The 12324-nt window shown below is 38.8% G+C and overlaps 1 protein-coding gene across 2 annotated transcripts in view; it reads right to left on the bottom strand.

Annotated features, from left to right (window-relative positions):
- The window catches only part of TyrRS (Tyrosyl-tRNA synthetase), a 67931-nt gene extending 57278 nt beyond the window's left edge, over positions 1 to 10653 (bottom strand). Inside the window, exon 1 of one of the 2 annotated variants that reach the window (XM_083140547.1) lies at positions 10508 to 10653. The gene's annotated coding sequence lies outside the window, so the exon portion shown is untranslated. The remainder of the gene's footprint in view (positions 1 to 10507) is intronic. The other variant, XM_083140546.1, reaches the window with a different exon arrangement.
- Positions 10654 to 12324: the final 1671 nt, after the last annotated feature.

Below are 12324 nucleotides of genomic sequence, written 5' to 3'. Positions count from 1 at the left end.
AACTTAGACAGTCTTTAAATTGATCCGGAAAGAAGGTCCCTGTGCCGTATTTCAATTGATCCGGAGAAAAGGTTCCTGGAACGAATTGAAATATTTTAAACATAAAAAGGCTCTTTACGGTCCAGATCCATTTATGCTTGCTAATATTCCCTGCTGAACCGGAATTGAATTGATTTAAAATTCCTGACCCTTTATCAACCCTGGTTGAAATTCATTTTTTTACAAACAACCATATTTTTAACGGCTATTACACATTAATCCCATACGATATACTGAAAGGTAAGAGACTTGGGCTATTCCTTTTTCTTCCTTGATGTTAAATAGATTATATTCGTCACGCGCCTATAACGTTACTACCTAACATTTGTGAATTGTTCTTTCCTTGTAACGTTAACATCTAACATACTGAATTTATTTACGTTCCTTATGCAGATGGTATGTACCCAACTGCATTTTGTTCCGTTCCGCTACAGTGGTTTACATTTTGTTACATTCCTATGTAACGTTAATTGACCATATTGCCTTTCACTTCATTCCGTTACGGAGGATTGCATTCATTACGTTCCTATGTACCGTTATTTACTACCATGTTGCATTTCGTTACGTTTTTTTGTAACGCTAGTATATACCACAATGCATTTCGTTACTACGTTCCTTGTATCCTTGTAACGGTAGTATATACCATATTGCATATTACGTTATGTTCCAATGTGCTCATTTCGTTCCGTTCCTTTATAACGTTAATATCTACCATAATACATTTTGTTACGTTCCTTGTAACGTCACTCTATAAGATATTGCATTTCGTTACGTTACATGGGTACCAGCAGTTGAACCATACTCTTCCTCCTACAAAATGGAACGTACCGTGTAACGCAAATTGGGTACGTTACGACTCCCTGCCCCATCCCGGTAGCGAAGCTACCCCCCCTGTCGATTTTGGAGGTGGAGAATACGTGTACCAAGTTTTGGTGGTCCTGAGGTCAAGAGGTAAGAAGTTAGCCCACCCTCCAAAATTTTGATCACTCGTAACTTTTGAACAAATAGTCGTAGAAAGATCGGGTTTAGTGCGTCGGTCGAGTCTCGGTGTCCTCTGTCCTCCCATACCAAAATAAACATAGGTCGTCATGGAACCAAATTTGACCCCTCTGTCGAAAAATTTTCCAAGTCCAGCGTTAAATTGCAAATGTCTCGAAAAACAGTGAGAGAGAGAGATAGTGCAAAAATCCTCCCCGTTGACCCTTTTGTCGATATTGGTGATGCAGAGTACGTGTACAAAGTTTTTAGAGGTCCTGGGTCAAGGGTGGGCCAATTGCCAAAATCATCGAAAGGATGATCATAGAGAGCTGGGATTTCTTGTGTTAGCATCGTCTAGGTGTCCTCTGTCCTCCCATACCAAAATAAACATAGGTCGTCATGGAACCAATCAAAAATTTTCTAAGTCCAGCGTTAAAAAAATCTTAAATTGCAAATATCTCGAAAATGGTAAGAGTTATCGAAAAAATATATCGAAAAACACCCCCATACGGCATCGTTAGATGCCCCCTGTCGATTTTGGAAGTGTAGAATACGTGTACCAAGTTTTGGTGGTCCTGGGGTCAAGGGGTAAGAAGTTAGCCCACCCACTCTCCAAAACTTTGATCACTCGTAACTTTTGAACGAATAGTCGTAGAAAGGTCGGGTTTAGTGCGTCGGTCGAGTCTCGGTGTCCTCTGTCCTCCCATACCAAAATAAACATAGGTCGTCATGGAACCAATTTTTTTCATCAATCGAAAATTTTCCAAGTCCACAGCGTTAAATTGCAAATATCTCGAATTTTTGATAAACAGAGGTGTCCCATAGGATTTTTGAGAAAAAAAAAAACACGTGAAACTCTACAGAGGTATGTGGTTATCTAACCGCAGCCGTTAGAACTTTTTTTTTTTGTTGGGGCACCACGCACCCCTGGCGAGGTTATAGGGGCCAGGGGTCCTAAAAAAAACAACAATTATTATTTGTTTGTTTGCGTCACAATACGGAAATAATGAGAGGCACGCGCGCGCGTGTGGCACATCGTTCCCCCGAGAGAGGTTTACAAAGGTCACGATATATAAACATTGGTCCCGGACTTGGAAAATTACGATAAGGTGCACTCATCCTTCAAAGGATGAGAGGATGAGAGAGTGAATTTCACTCATCACTGCTTTTCTACGCTGTGAAACATCGTCAGCGCAATAAATGAGGCGCGGAACGTGGAGAGAAAGTGAGTTTTTCAGGTTTTGGTGGTCGTTTGGTCAAGAAATCAGAGTTGTGCTGGAAGGCATATTTACTATCTACTTCTAACCAATTAGAATAAAGTGAGAAGTTAACCGCACGTTCAGAAAAATAAAAGAGATTACTTGAAAAGTAAAATTAACGAAATTGAAACAAACAGCAAAGATAAGAATATCAGAGATTTATATAAAGTTGTAAATGAATTTAGAAACGATATTATTATTTTTTTAAAAAAAGTGGCAATTTTTTGGCTCTCAAGAGATATTCTAAATAGATGGAAGAACTACTTAATGACCTTTTAAATGTTCATGTAGGAGATAAATCATAAAATAAATGAAGTACACACAGCAGAACCTAACTTGACTGAAGTTAAAGATGTTATTAAAAGGCTAAAGAATAACAAAGCACCTGGCATTGATTTAATACCAGTTGAGTTAATTAAATATGGTGGAAATTCGTTAATATGTCAAATTCATAAATTAATTTGTTTAATATGGAATAAAGAAGAAATACCTCAACAGTGTTGCTGTCTTTAAAAAAGGTGATAAAATGAACTGCAATAATTACCGTGCGATTTCTCTACTCTGAACAACATATAAAATATTATGTAACATTCTTTTAACAAGACTAACCCCATATGCTAATGAAATTATAGGTGATTATAAATGTGGATTTAAACGTAACAGATCAAATTTTTTACATCAGACAGACACTTGAGAAAATGTGGGAATATAATCAAAATGTCCATCAGCTATTCATTGATTTTAAAAGAGTGTATGATTCAGTCAAAATAAATAAATTATATAAAATACAGACGGTTGTTTCATCCTTATGGTAGCATTGTCAAATTGCCACCAGAGGTGCTGTATTTGCGGCAGAGTTGTGATCCACATAACATCCAAAGGACAGACAGTTAATCGAACAAACGAGGGAAAGAAGAGTCGTGTCCACCCCTTTCGGGAGGGCTACATCGTAGACCTTTCCGACATAGGCTACAGAATTAAAAAGCAGTGCCAGATGAAAGGTTTCACAGTGTCTGATAAGGGAATCCATGCAGCAATCCATCACAATGCAAACCCACCTTCAACCCATGCATTGCCAGGTGAAAAGCGGCAAAAGAGACAACCGGCTCCACAATGCAGCCAGTACATCATTGCTAAGGTACGCCAGTGCATCATCAAGGAGAATCCACCCACACAATGGGACATAGCCAGACATGTACAATGGTCAACAGCAACTGTAAACCGAATCATATGCCAGAATTTGGGGCTCAAAAGACCACATAAGCGGCAGGTTCACATTCTCGCAGTGAAGCACATTGCACAACGGCGGGTGGCATGCAAACCGCTGTATGAAGGCTAATTGGCCGACAACAAATGGCATTATGTTATCACCTTAGATGAGGCATGGGTGTATTTGACGGGATCCAAGCAGATACACACAATTTACTACTGCTCTATCGATGGGAAGGATCATGCAAAGTGGCTCCGCTCCTGCAAAGAAAGTTTCCCGAAAGGGTTTATGGTAGTGGCAGGTTTCTGTGCAAATGGTAAGCTTCCTATACACCGTGTGTCATCGAATGTGAAGGTGAAGGCAGCCTACTGCATCGAGCACATATTAGATCCCATCTACCACCAACATACCCCTGCTTTGTATGGCAATGACATCGACAAAGTGCACATCCACCATGACAAGGCCAGCAGCCATACTACGAGAAGACCAGTGGCCTACATGTCCCGTATGGAACAGGAGACAGGTGTGACGGCTATCCCATTTAGAGACACACCTGTCAAGTCTTCTGTGTTTTTGGCCTCCTGAAACGGAACATCAAAAAACATAGCACAACTATGATTGGTCATCTTTGGAAAGTGTGCAAAACTTGATCAGGCTGTGCTCAATAGATGTCTCATACAATGGCAGCTCCGTTGTCGTATATTGTTCATGAACAGGGTTCTCACATAGAACATGCTGGCTGGTGGAAAAGGGGTTTTACAGCCTACTAAAATAGGGATGAATTTCACTACCATAAGGATGAAACAACCTTCTGTATTAGTAGAGTTTGGAATATCTAAGAAGCTTGTTAATATGATAAAAGTATGCACCAGTGAAACAGAAAGTAAAATTCGTGTGGATATTAATATGTCTGACAAATTTACAATTCATGATGGGTTAAAACAAGGAGACGCATTATCTCCATTGCTCTTTAATTTTGTCTTAGAATACGCTGTTAGGAAAGTAAAAGAAACTAACGAAGGACTAAAATTAAACGGTGTGACTCAGCTGTTAGCCATTTCTCATCCTACTGGGTTGCTTGCCTATGCAGTAAAATGTTATTTATGTCTGGTTAGGAGCTCTGTAGCCATGCAAGTCATACATCTTCATAATTACCACAATATCAGCTTTGTGCATGAAACTTACCACAGCATTATGTACTTGCACTATACTTTGACAATAAAATTATCAAAATATAGTGCATGATTTAGGAGGAGCGTGAGTTAGGTTGGATGGGCAGAGGGATAAGTCATCTCTTTAATGATGATAACTGCTGTAAATTTAGAATCATTTAGGTAAAATTATTTCTGCGTCTAAAAAACGTGTCAACAAAATTGAACAATTTGTTTCAAGATGGTGGATGAAAAACTTATTTTCCACATGTTGCGGTCAGACTCTATGCTATGCTCTACAATGTAGTACAAATTATAAAATAATATTTAATTGCTTAGGAGAGAAGTGGTGGTAAAAGGTGAAATCACACACGTTCTATTTTGATAATCACCATAAATGCTAAGCTTTTGAGTTGCAATTTTTATAGTTGCAAGATAACTTGAAGCATTGATCTCATATTGTATTTGAGAAATGTTGGTAATCATGTTTAAAGATGATAGGCGACAGACTGGTTTAACATGTCTTGCAAAAACTTTAAATTATGCTCATATTTGACTAGGTTATATTTTCGTAGATTAAGAAACACAAGTCTCAGCAATGTTATGGCATCACTTGAGTTTTAAGTTTTTAGTAAAAACTCTGTAATGTAGTGTGTGTTTTAGGAAGGTTAGGTAAGTCACCAAGCTTGAAACCACAATAACTGCAGCAAATTTAGAGGTTTTTAGCTTAAATTAAACAAATCTAGATACACCTCGGGAATTATTTTATTTTTCATTTGCATTTGTTCAAAATATTTCAAGATTGTAGATAAAAAAATTGATTTTTCCAAATTCTGATGACACTTTCAAATCTCTGCCTAAACTACATTTTTGGAGATTAAGAAAATAGACTCTTTAGAATTTTAGGGCTTCGCTTAAGCTACAATTTGACAATAAATGTTTTGAAATATAGTGCAAGTGGACCAAATTGGAGGTCACCAATGATTTGACGATGGAAATTGCCATTCGCATAGCAGCCAGATATTTTGGAAGATGTATAAGGTATTCCGTTTGGATGAAATCAGCCAGACAATTAAATACAGCAAACTTATAAATTGGCATGGTTGATACATGGAGAAGGTATTTTTGCTTGAAACATCCAGAAAAATATTGGGAAAACACAACTGTGAACAAACTGTATTGTAGCAGATTTAAAACACTGTGTCACATAGTATTTTTGGATTATTTAATGGTCTATGGCATATGAAATACACAAGACAAAAAAAAAAATGTGTTTGTGGCTGTAGCATAATTCATTCCAACATAGGCACAACACTGCATTCACAAAATAATTTGTTTCATAAACTGAAGTTCAGAATGGTTTTGATTGATTTGCTTTATTTTACTTCGCTTTTTGTGCCACTTTTGGTAATATGATGAAATTGATGAATGGACACTGACAAACATCCATGCTCTGGCTGGGATTTGAACCCAGGACCCCTAGCATCGTAGCGTGATGTGATAACCACTCCACCATGGGTGCTGGTGAAGTTCAGAATGGAATATTCACTAATCATATTAACTAAAAACGTGTTTAATCTTGAAAACATATACTGTAACATGCCTAAATTTGAGTATCATTATGTAGGAAGAAGGTGGCAAACCTAATTAATAAAATTAAGTCTGTAAAAGTTAGTAATTGCTTTTTTTTTCTGGGAAGAAAGGTTCCGGTGCTATTCAAGTTGATATATTACCGTGTTGTTTGTTAGTGTGTTCATCATAACTAATACTCAAAATTGTTATGATCATAAACGATGATGCATCCAAGCACACACACATGCATATGCATTTCTCTTGTTGGTTTCACTGATTGATTGATTTGCTTTATTTTGTTCCTCTTTTCTGCCACATTTGGCTAATCACAAAGATGAGAACTGGTGATGATATGATGAAACTGATGAAGGGACACAAAGAATACCCATGCCCAGGCCGGGATTCTAACTCAGGACTTCTGGGATCGTAGGCATTTCTCTTGTTAAATAAAATGTTATTAGTCCTCACCTATAATAAGATGCCGTTGTTGACTACCAGAGAAAAGAAGAAAAAAAAACCACTGGTCATAACACATTTTGTAACCCCCACCCCTCGGTAGAGTGATTCTTGGATACACCAAAGTATGTGCCTCCTCAGGGAATGCAACCTTGAAAACTGATCACAAAACAACATCATTAACTATTACATCCTGCGGGAAGAATAGAATCAAACTGTTGGACGAGTATTTTAGAACAGATTATGTTAACAGAATTGTTAAATATTTTTTGATTCAGTCAACTATTCCCTGTCACAGTTATTTCTGGAGCAAGGGTGGGCATAGCATCAGAGAAGGGGGAGGAAATAGAGTGGGCAGAGCGAAGCAGTACATGCTGCTGTGAATGCTGGTAACTGCAGTCACTTGCCCCCCCCCCCCCCTTTTCCAGGAATTTCCATTTCTCTCTCCAGTGTTCATTGGTGGAGGCATCGCACATTACTAGTTGTGCAGAAACTTGTTTTCATTCGCCTCCTCCAGAGATAGTTGGGACAGGGTATAAAGCAATACAAAATTGAATGTTACAATGCATTACTACTAGGAAAAAATATTTTATTTTAATATATATATTTTTAAACATAACCTGACAAAACTTTTTCGAAAAAAAGCTGGGCAAAATGCCAACCTTGATTTTAAAAACAGATTCGTGATTAGAAGGCCAAATTTAGTTAGTATACTAAAAAGTAACGAAATTGTAGATATTCTCTGTATTCTTCATTCTAGCCCAAGTTTGGGAATTTTATATTTAAGAAATCATTTCTTTTTAAATTTAAACAGGTATAATTACAGAATACCGGGAGTTTCTCAGATTGCTTTCAAATTTGGTATACTCACTAATTTTGACCTCAAAATCACAAATCTGCAGTTAAAAATTGGCGGTCACATCAAAAAAATGCGAAATACCGTGCATACATTACCGCTATGATTGTCCATACTAATGGTCGCCATGTTCGATGATGTCAACAAGTGAAGTTCACTATCCGTTCCATGGAGCGTTGCTTTACATGTGACAATAAGGAGTCTTCAGTAAATGTGGAAAACATACTTGCCGCACGAACCATCCACGTAAGGTTAGGTTAGGCGAGCATAGTTCAAATTCAGGGTATTCATAAACATAGTTTTTGAATGCTAATCATTGCAAAAAATTGTTGTTTCCTTCATAAATCGCCAGTGTTTACTTCATTCACGGACCCCCATATTTCTACTTATTTCACATTTTCTAGATGTGACCGCCAATTTTTAACTGCAGATTCATGATTAGCATGCCAAAATTAGTGAGTATGACGAATTTAAATGCAATCGGAGATACTCCCGGTATTCTGTAATTGCTCCCTTAAATGTGTCAATTTTACATTATTTGCTAACAAGTTCTAGTAATGTGCATTATTTACTGTGAAAGGTTTGTGTCCTACATTTTGGGAGAGCAAACTTCTATTTTAATGTAAGTCATACTTTTTCCTGATTGTGACCTGGTAATCCTATCCACCTTACACATCTGACCTTGTATCCAGCTCCTTCTTTCTTCAGATGGGTCCGGTCATCTCAAGTCGTTCCGTTCGTTATATCGGAGACACATTTAAATCGGATATTTTGTGTATCACATGATTCATACTTACCAATTGTGTATTGTGGAACATAGTTCAAGATGCCATTATGCTTTTTATACAAAACCAAACGCAATTTTTCACACACAGTGATTTTTTTTATTCCTTTCTTTGGAACACACAATATGGCAGGCACATCTTGACTCACGTTGTGAGTATGCAGTGTTTCAACCTTCTTCACCGAAAAATACCTACTATTGTGTACGTGACCGGTGGAAATTATACATTATGCACAGGTAGCTGATGGATAGCCCCACGAACCATTCACAGATAGCCCCACGAACCATTCACGGATAGCTCCATAAACCATTATGCACGGTAGCTACACGATAGCCCCATGAACCATTCCCATAAGGTTAGGTTAGGTATTAATTTATCTAAAACTGTTATTAAGTTAGCTGCTATCGTCTGGATTGCCGTGTCGATGCTACGCATCCCTATCACTTTTTCCATCTGGAACAATTGGTGCTACCAATGCACTTACTAGTCTGAAGTTTAGTGGTGCTGGTGATATTACAGTTCCTACTAGGCAAGCATAGTAAAAAAAAGAAAAAAAGGAGTTTGAAACACTGACAGTGGGTTACGTCATGGAAAGTGTGGAGAATGCAGTTCACATATGGGAAGCATGGCAATTGTGCGTCGGTGGGATATTTCTCTTGAAAAATATATGATTTGCCGGTCAAATATAGATTCCACGAACGTTGGAAAGCTTGGACAAACTCATTTCCATAAGTAGTTTCTTCTGTAAAAATTAAGAAATGTGTCTCCGATATAACGAACTGTTACCAATTTCACTTTAAGACCCTATGTTTAAAATGACTAATATATCAGGTAACAGTATGGTATAGGGAAAACATATAGGTAACACTTTACTATACCGGAGACGGATTTCTTCAAATTTACAGGAGAAAGTACTTACGCAAATCATTTTCTGTAGTGTCAACAACTGTTGATGTTCGGGAATGTAGTTTTGATCCATTTTAATGCGAAAGCATGTGGTTTTCTACGAAAATCTATTTCCGATGCGCTATTGCTGCTGCCGCCATGATGTTGTCCGTATATGCTAAATTGAATGAAAGGAGTGCTAATGGAACCTAACCTAACCTAACCTAGTAGGCATACCTCGTCCCCGTGATGGTTCGTGGGGCTATCGTGAATTTTTGGGCTAACATCAATGGTTTTTGGGGCTACCCTCCGATGGTTTGTGGGAAATAAGGAACAACAGTAAGTTATTTTCGTTATAAATTCATTATTTCACCTCAAGAAATGTTCCGCAATGCAGAAGAATACGTTAGCAATGTAAAAAATTGCGAAATAAATCATTGATAGGTGTCTCCGGTATAGTAAAGTAGTACCAACATATATATCTTCAAATTTACAGGAGAAACTACTTACAAAACAGTTTCTGTAGACTTTTGAAAGCTCGTGGAAGTGTTTTCTCCCTTCCTTCAACTTATTCGGCCGGTAAATCATGCATTTTTTGACATTAATGTCTCTCCGATGCACAAAAGCTCTTGCCTCCACTACGTTCGACTATGTGAACCAAATGTTCCGTGCGTAACCCCTGGTCAGTGTTTCCAAACTTGCCATTATTTTGCCACAACATGACAATTTTAACTATGTTTGCCTAACCTCACAGAACCTAACCTTGGATGCATGGTTCGTGGGGCTATTTATGAATGGTTTGTGGGGCTATCCATGCATGGTTCGTGGGGCTATTTATGAATGGTTCATGGGGCTATTAGAATGGTTTGTGGGTGTGGGGCTACACGTGCATGGTTCGTGGGGTTTTCGAACCCGGAAAAAATACAAAATGAGTACACGAAAGTAGGTATTTTTCGGTGAAGAAAGTTGCAACACTGCCAAACCACTGATCATCGACAACGCTAATCAAGATTTCTCGGCCATATTGTGTGTGTGAGGAACCAACAATATTTACTCGATATGTGAAAAATTGCAGCGAAATCCCACCTTAAAAAATGTTTCATAATAGGTAAGTACGAATGTAAATCTGCCATATGTTCAGAAGGCTATACCCAAAGTACCATTCCTATAACTTGCAGCAGTGACACGTGGGAAAAGCTTTTGTAGAGCAAAACATTATTAGTATTATGGTACTGTTATAGTTTTTACATGAGAAATAGTTGTCAAGAACTGGTTCCATTATAATAATATATAAAAAAATAATAAAATGTACCTACCTGTTACCTAAATCTTCTGCTCGCAATTTTGGCAGGGAGTACCACAGGCTACTGCTCAGTTCTCACGGAAAATATTTATTCTTTATACAGCGTTTCATTTCCATCAAGCAAATGACATTTCTATTTCCACTGCAAACTATTCACTTACACCATATAAAGATAACCCCTGCAAGTTCTCGCGTTTCCATTCAATTCTAGGAAGAAACAAGACGTCCAAAGTTGCGATACAGCGGGATTGCCATTGCGCTCAAAACACGATCCGCCATGTTTTAATTGGGGGGGGTCTTCCTTATCGCACGACGCTAGCCAGACGGATGAGAAACATAGATGGCAGTGCGACCAATGTCGGTGCTAATTTTCTTATGAAAGTAATGCGGCTTTGTTAGTTTTTGGAATATATAAGGTTACCAGACTGCTATAAGGAAAATGTAGGACATGATGACCCAAAATGTAGGACATTGAGTCAAAATGTAGGACACAAAACATTCGCAATAAATAATAAATATTTCTATAGAACACCTTAGAAAGTAATTAAAAATTGACACTTTTCAGTTTTAAAAAAAAATATATTTCTTAATGAATTCTTTAATGTAAAATTTTCAAACTTGTAATCATACTAAGCAATGAACCTCTTACTAGATGTTTTAACTGGTAATTCTCAGAGGAGCTAATTTTTCTCAAAATTTCAGGATTTAGTCAAAATATACAAGGTAACCAAAAAAGTTCTTGCCGTTCTAGAGCAGTGATAAACAAAGAGGAATACAGTGGTACCTTTAGGTTTCGAAGTAATCTCCATCAGCATCCAACACCTTTTGCCAACGTTCCTGCAGCTGCACAATACCCGGGTGATAAAACTCGGCGGGTTTGGATGCAAAGAAGTCCGTGAGTGCGTTCCGCAGGTCTCCCTCATTTTCGAAGGATCTCCCACGCAGGTGGTTATCGAGGGAATGAAACAGGTGGTAATCTGTTGGTGCAAGGTCCGGTGAATATGGTGGATGTTACAGTGTCTCCCAGCCAAGTTGCTGAAGGGTCTCCCGGGTCCTCTTTGCCACATGTGGCATGTGGCTTGGCATTGTCGTGCAGGAACAGCATTGCGATTTACCAATGCCGGCTCCTTCTGCCGCAATGCACGGTGCACCCTTTGCAACTGCTGAGAGTAGAAGTCAGCAGTGATGGTCTGACCAGGTAGAAGGAGCTCGTAATGCTCCACTTGCCGACAATTCCATCATACAGAGGGCATAACCTTTCGTGGGTGCAGAGGTGGTCTTGAGGTGTGAGGAATAGGGTCACGTGGCGACAACCAATGTCTGGTACGCTTGGGAGTGTCATAGAGGACCTACTTTTCGTCACCAGTGAGTAAGCGATCACATTCTGAGTGTGTTCAGGTGCCGAGTGAGCAAGGACAAACAGGCTGTCACTCGTTGTTCCTTGTTGGCTGCCGACAATGTGTGGGGTACCCACTTGCTTAACTTGTATGACTTCCCTATCCCATGCAGGTGCAGTCTGACTGTTCCAGCGGAAACATGGAACCTTTCTGCAAGTTCTTAACACGTTAGATCATTGTCCTCCTCGATGGCTGCTTTCAGGGCCTCGTCATCCAACACATGTGGTCATCCACTGCGAGGTTCATCCGAAAGGCTCACACCTCCCGAACGGAATTTCTGGAACCAATGCCTGGCAGTGCGTTCGTTCACGGCATTCTCCCCAAATGTCTGGAAAATGCGGCGACTTGATGCGGCAGCTGACAGGCCCACTTTAAAGCCATACAACAAACACACGCGAACAAGTTGCTTCGATACATCAATTTCTCTTCGACA

This window comes from Lepisma saccharinum, chromosome 18 (assembly GCF_977018435.1).
Source record: "Lepisma saccharinum chromosome 18, izLepSacc3.1, whole genome shotgun sequence".
Classification (NCBI taxonomy): domain Eukaryota; kingdom Metazoa; phylum Arthropoda; class Insecta; order Zygentoma; family Lepismatidae; genus Lepisma; species Lepisma saccharinum.
This window is presented reverse-complemented; position numbering and strand designations above follow the sequence as displayed.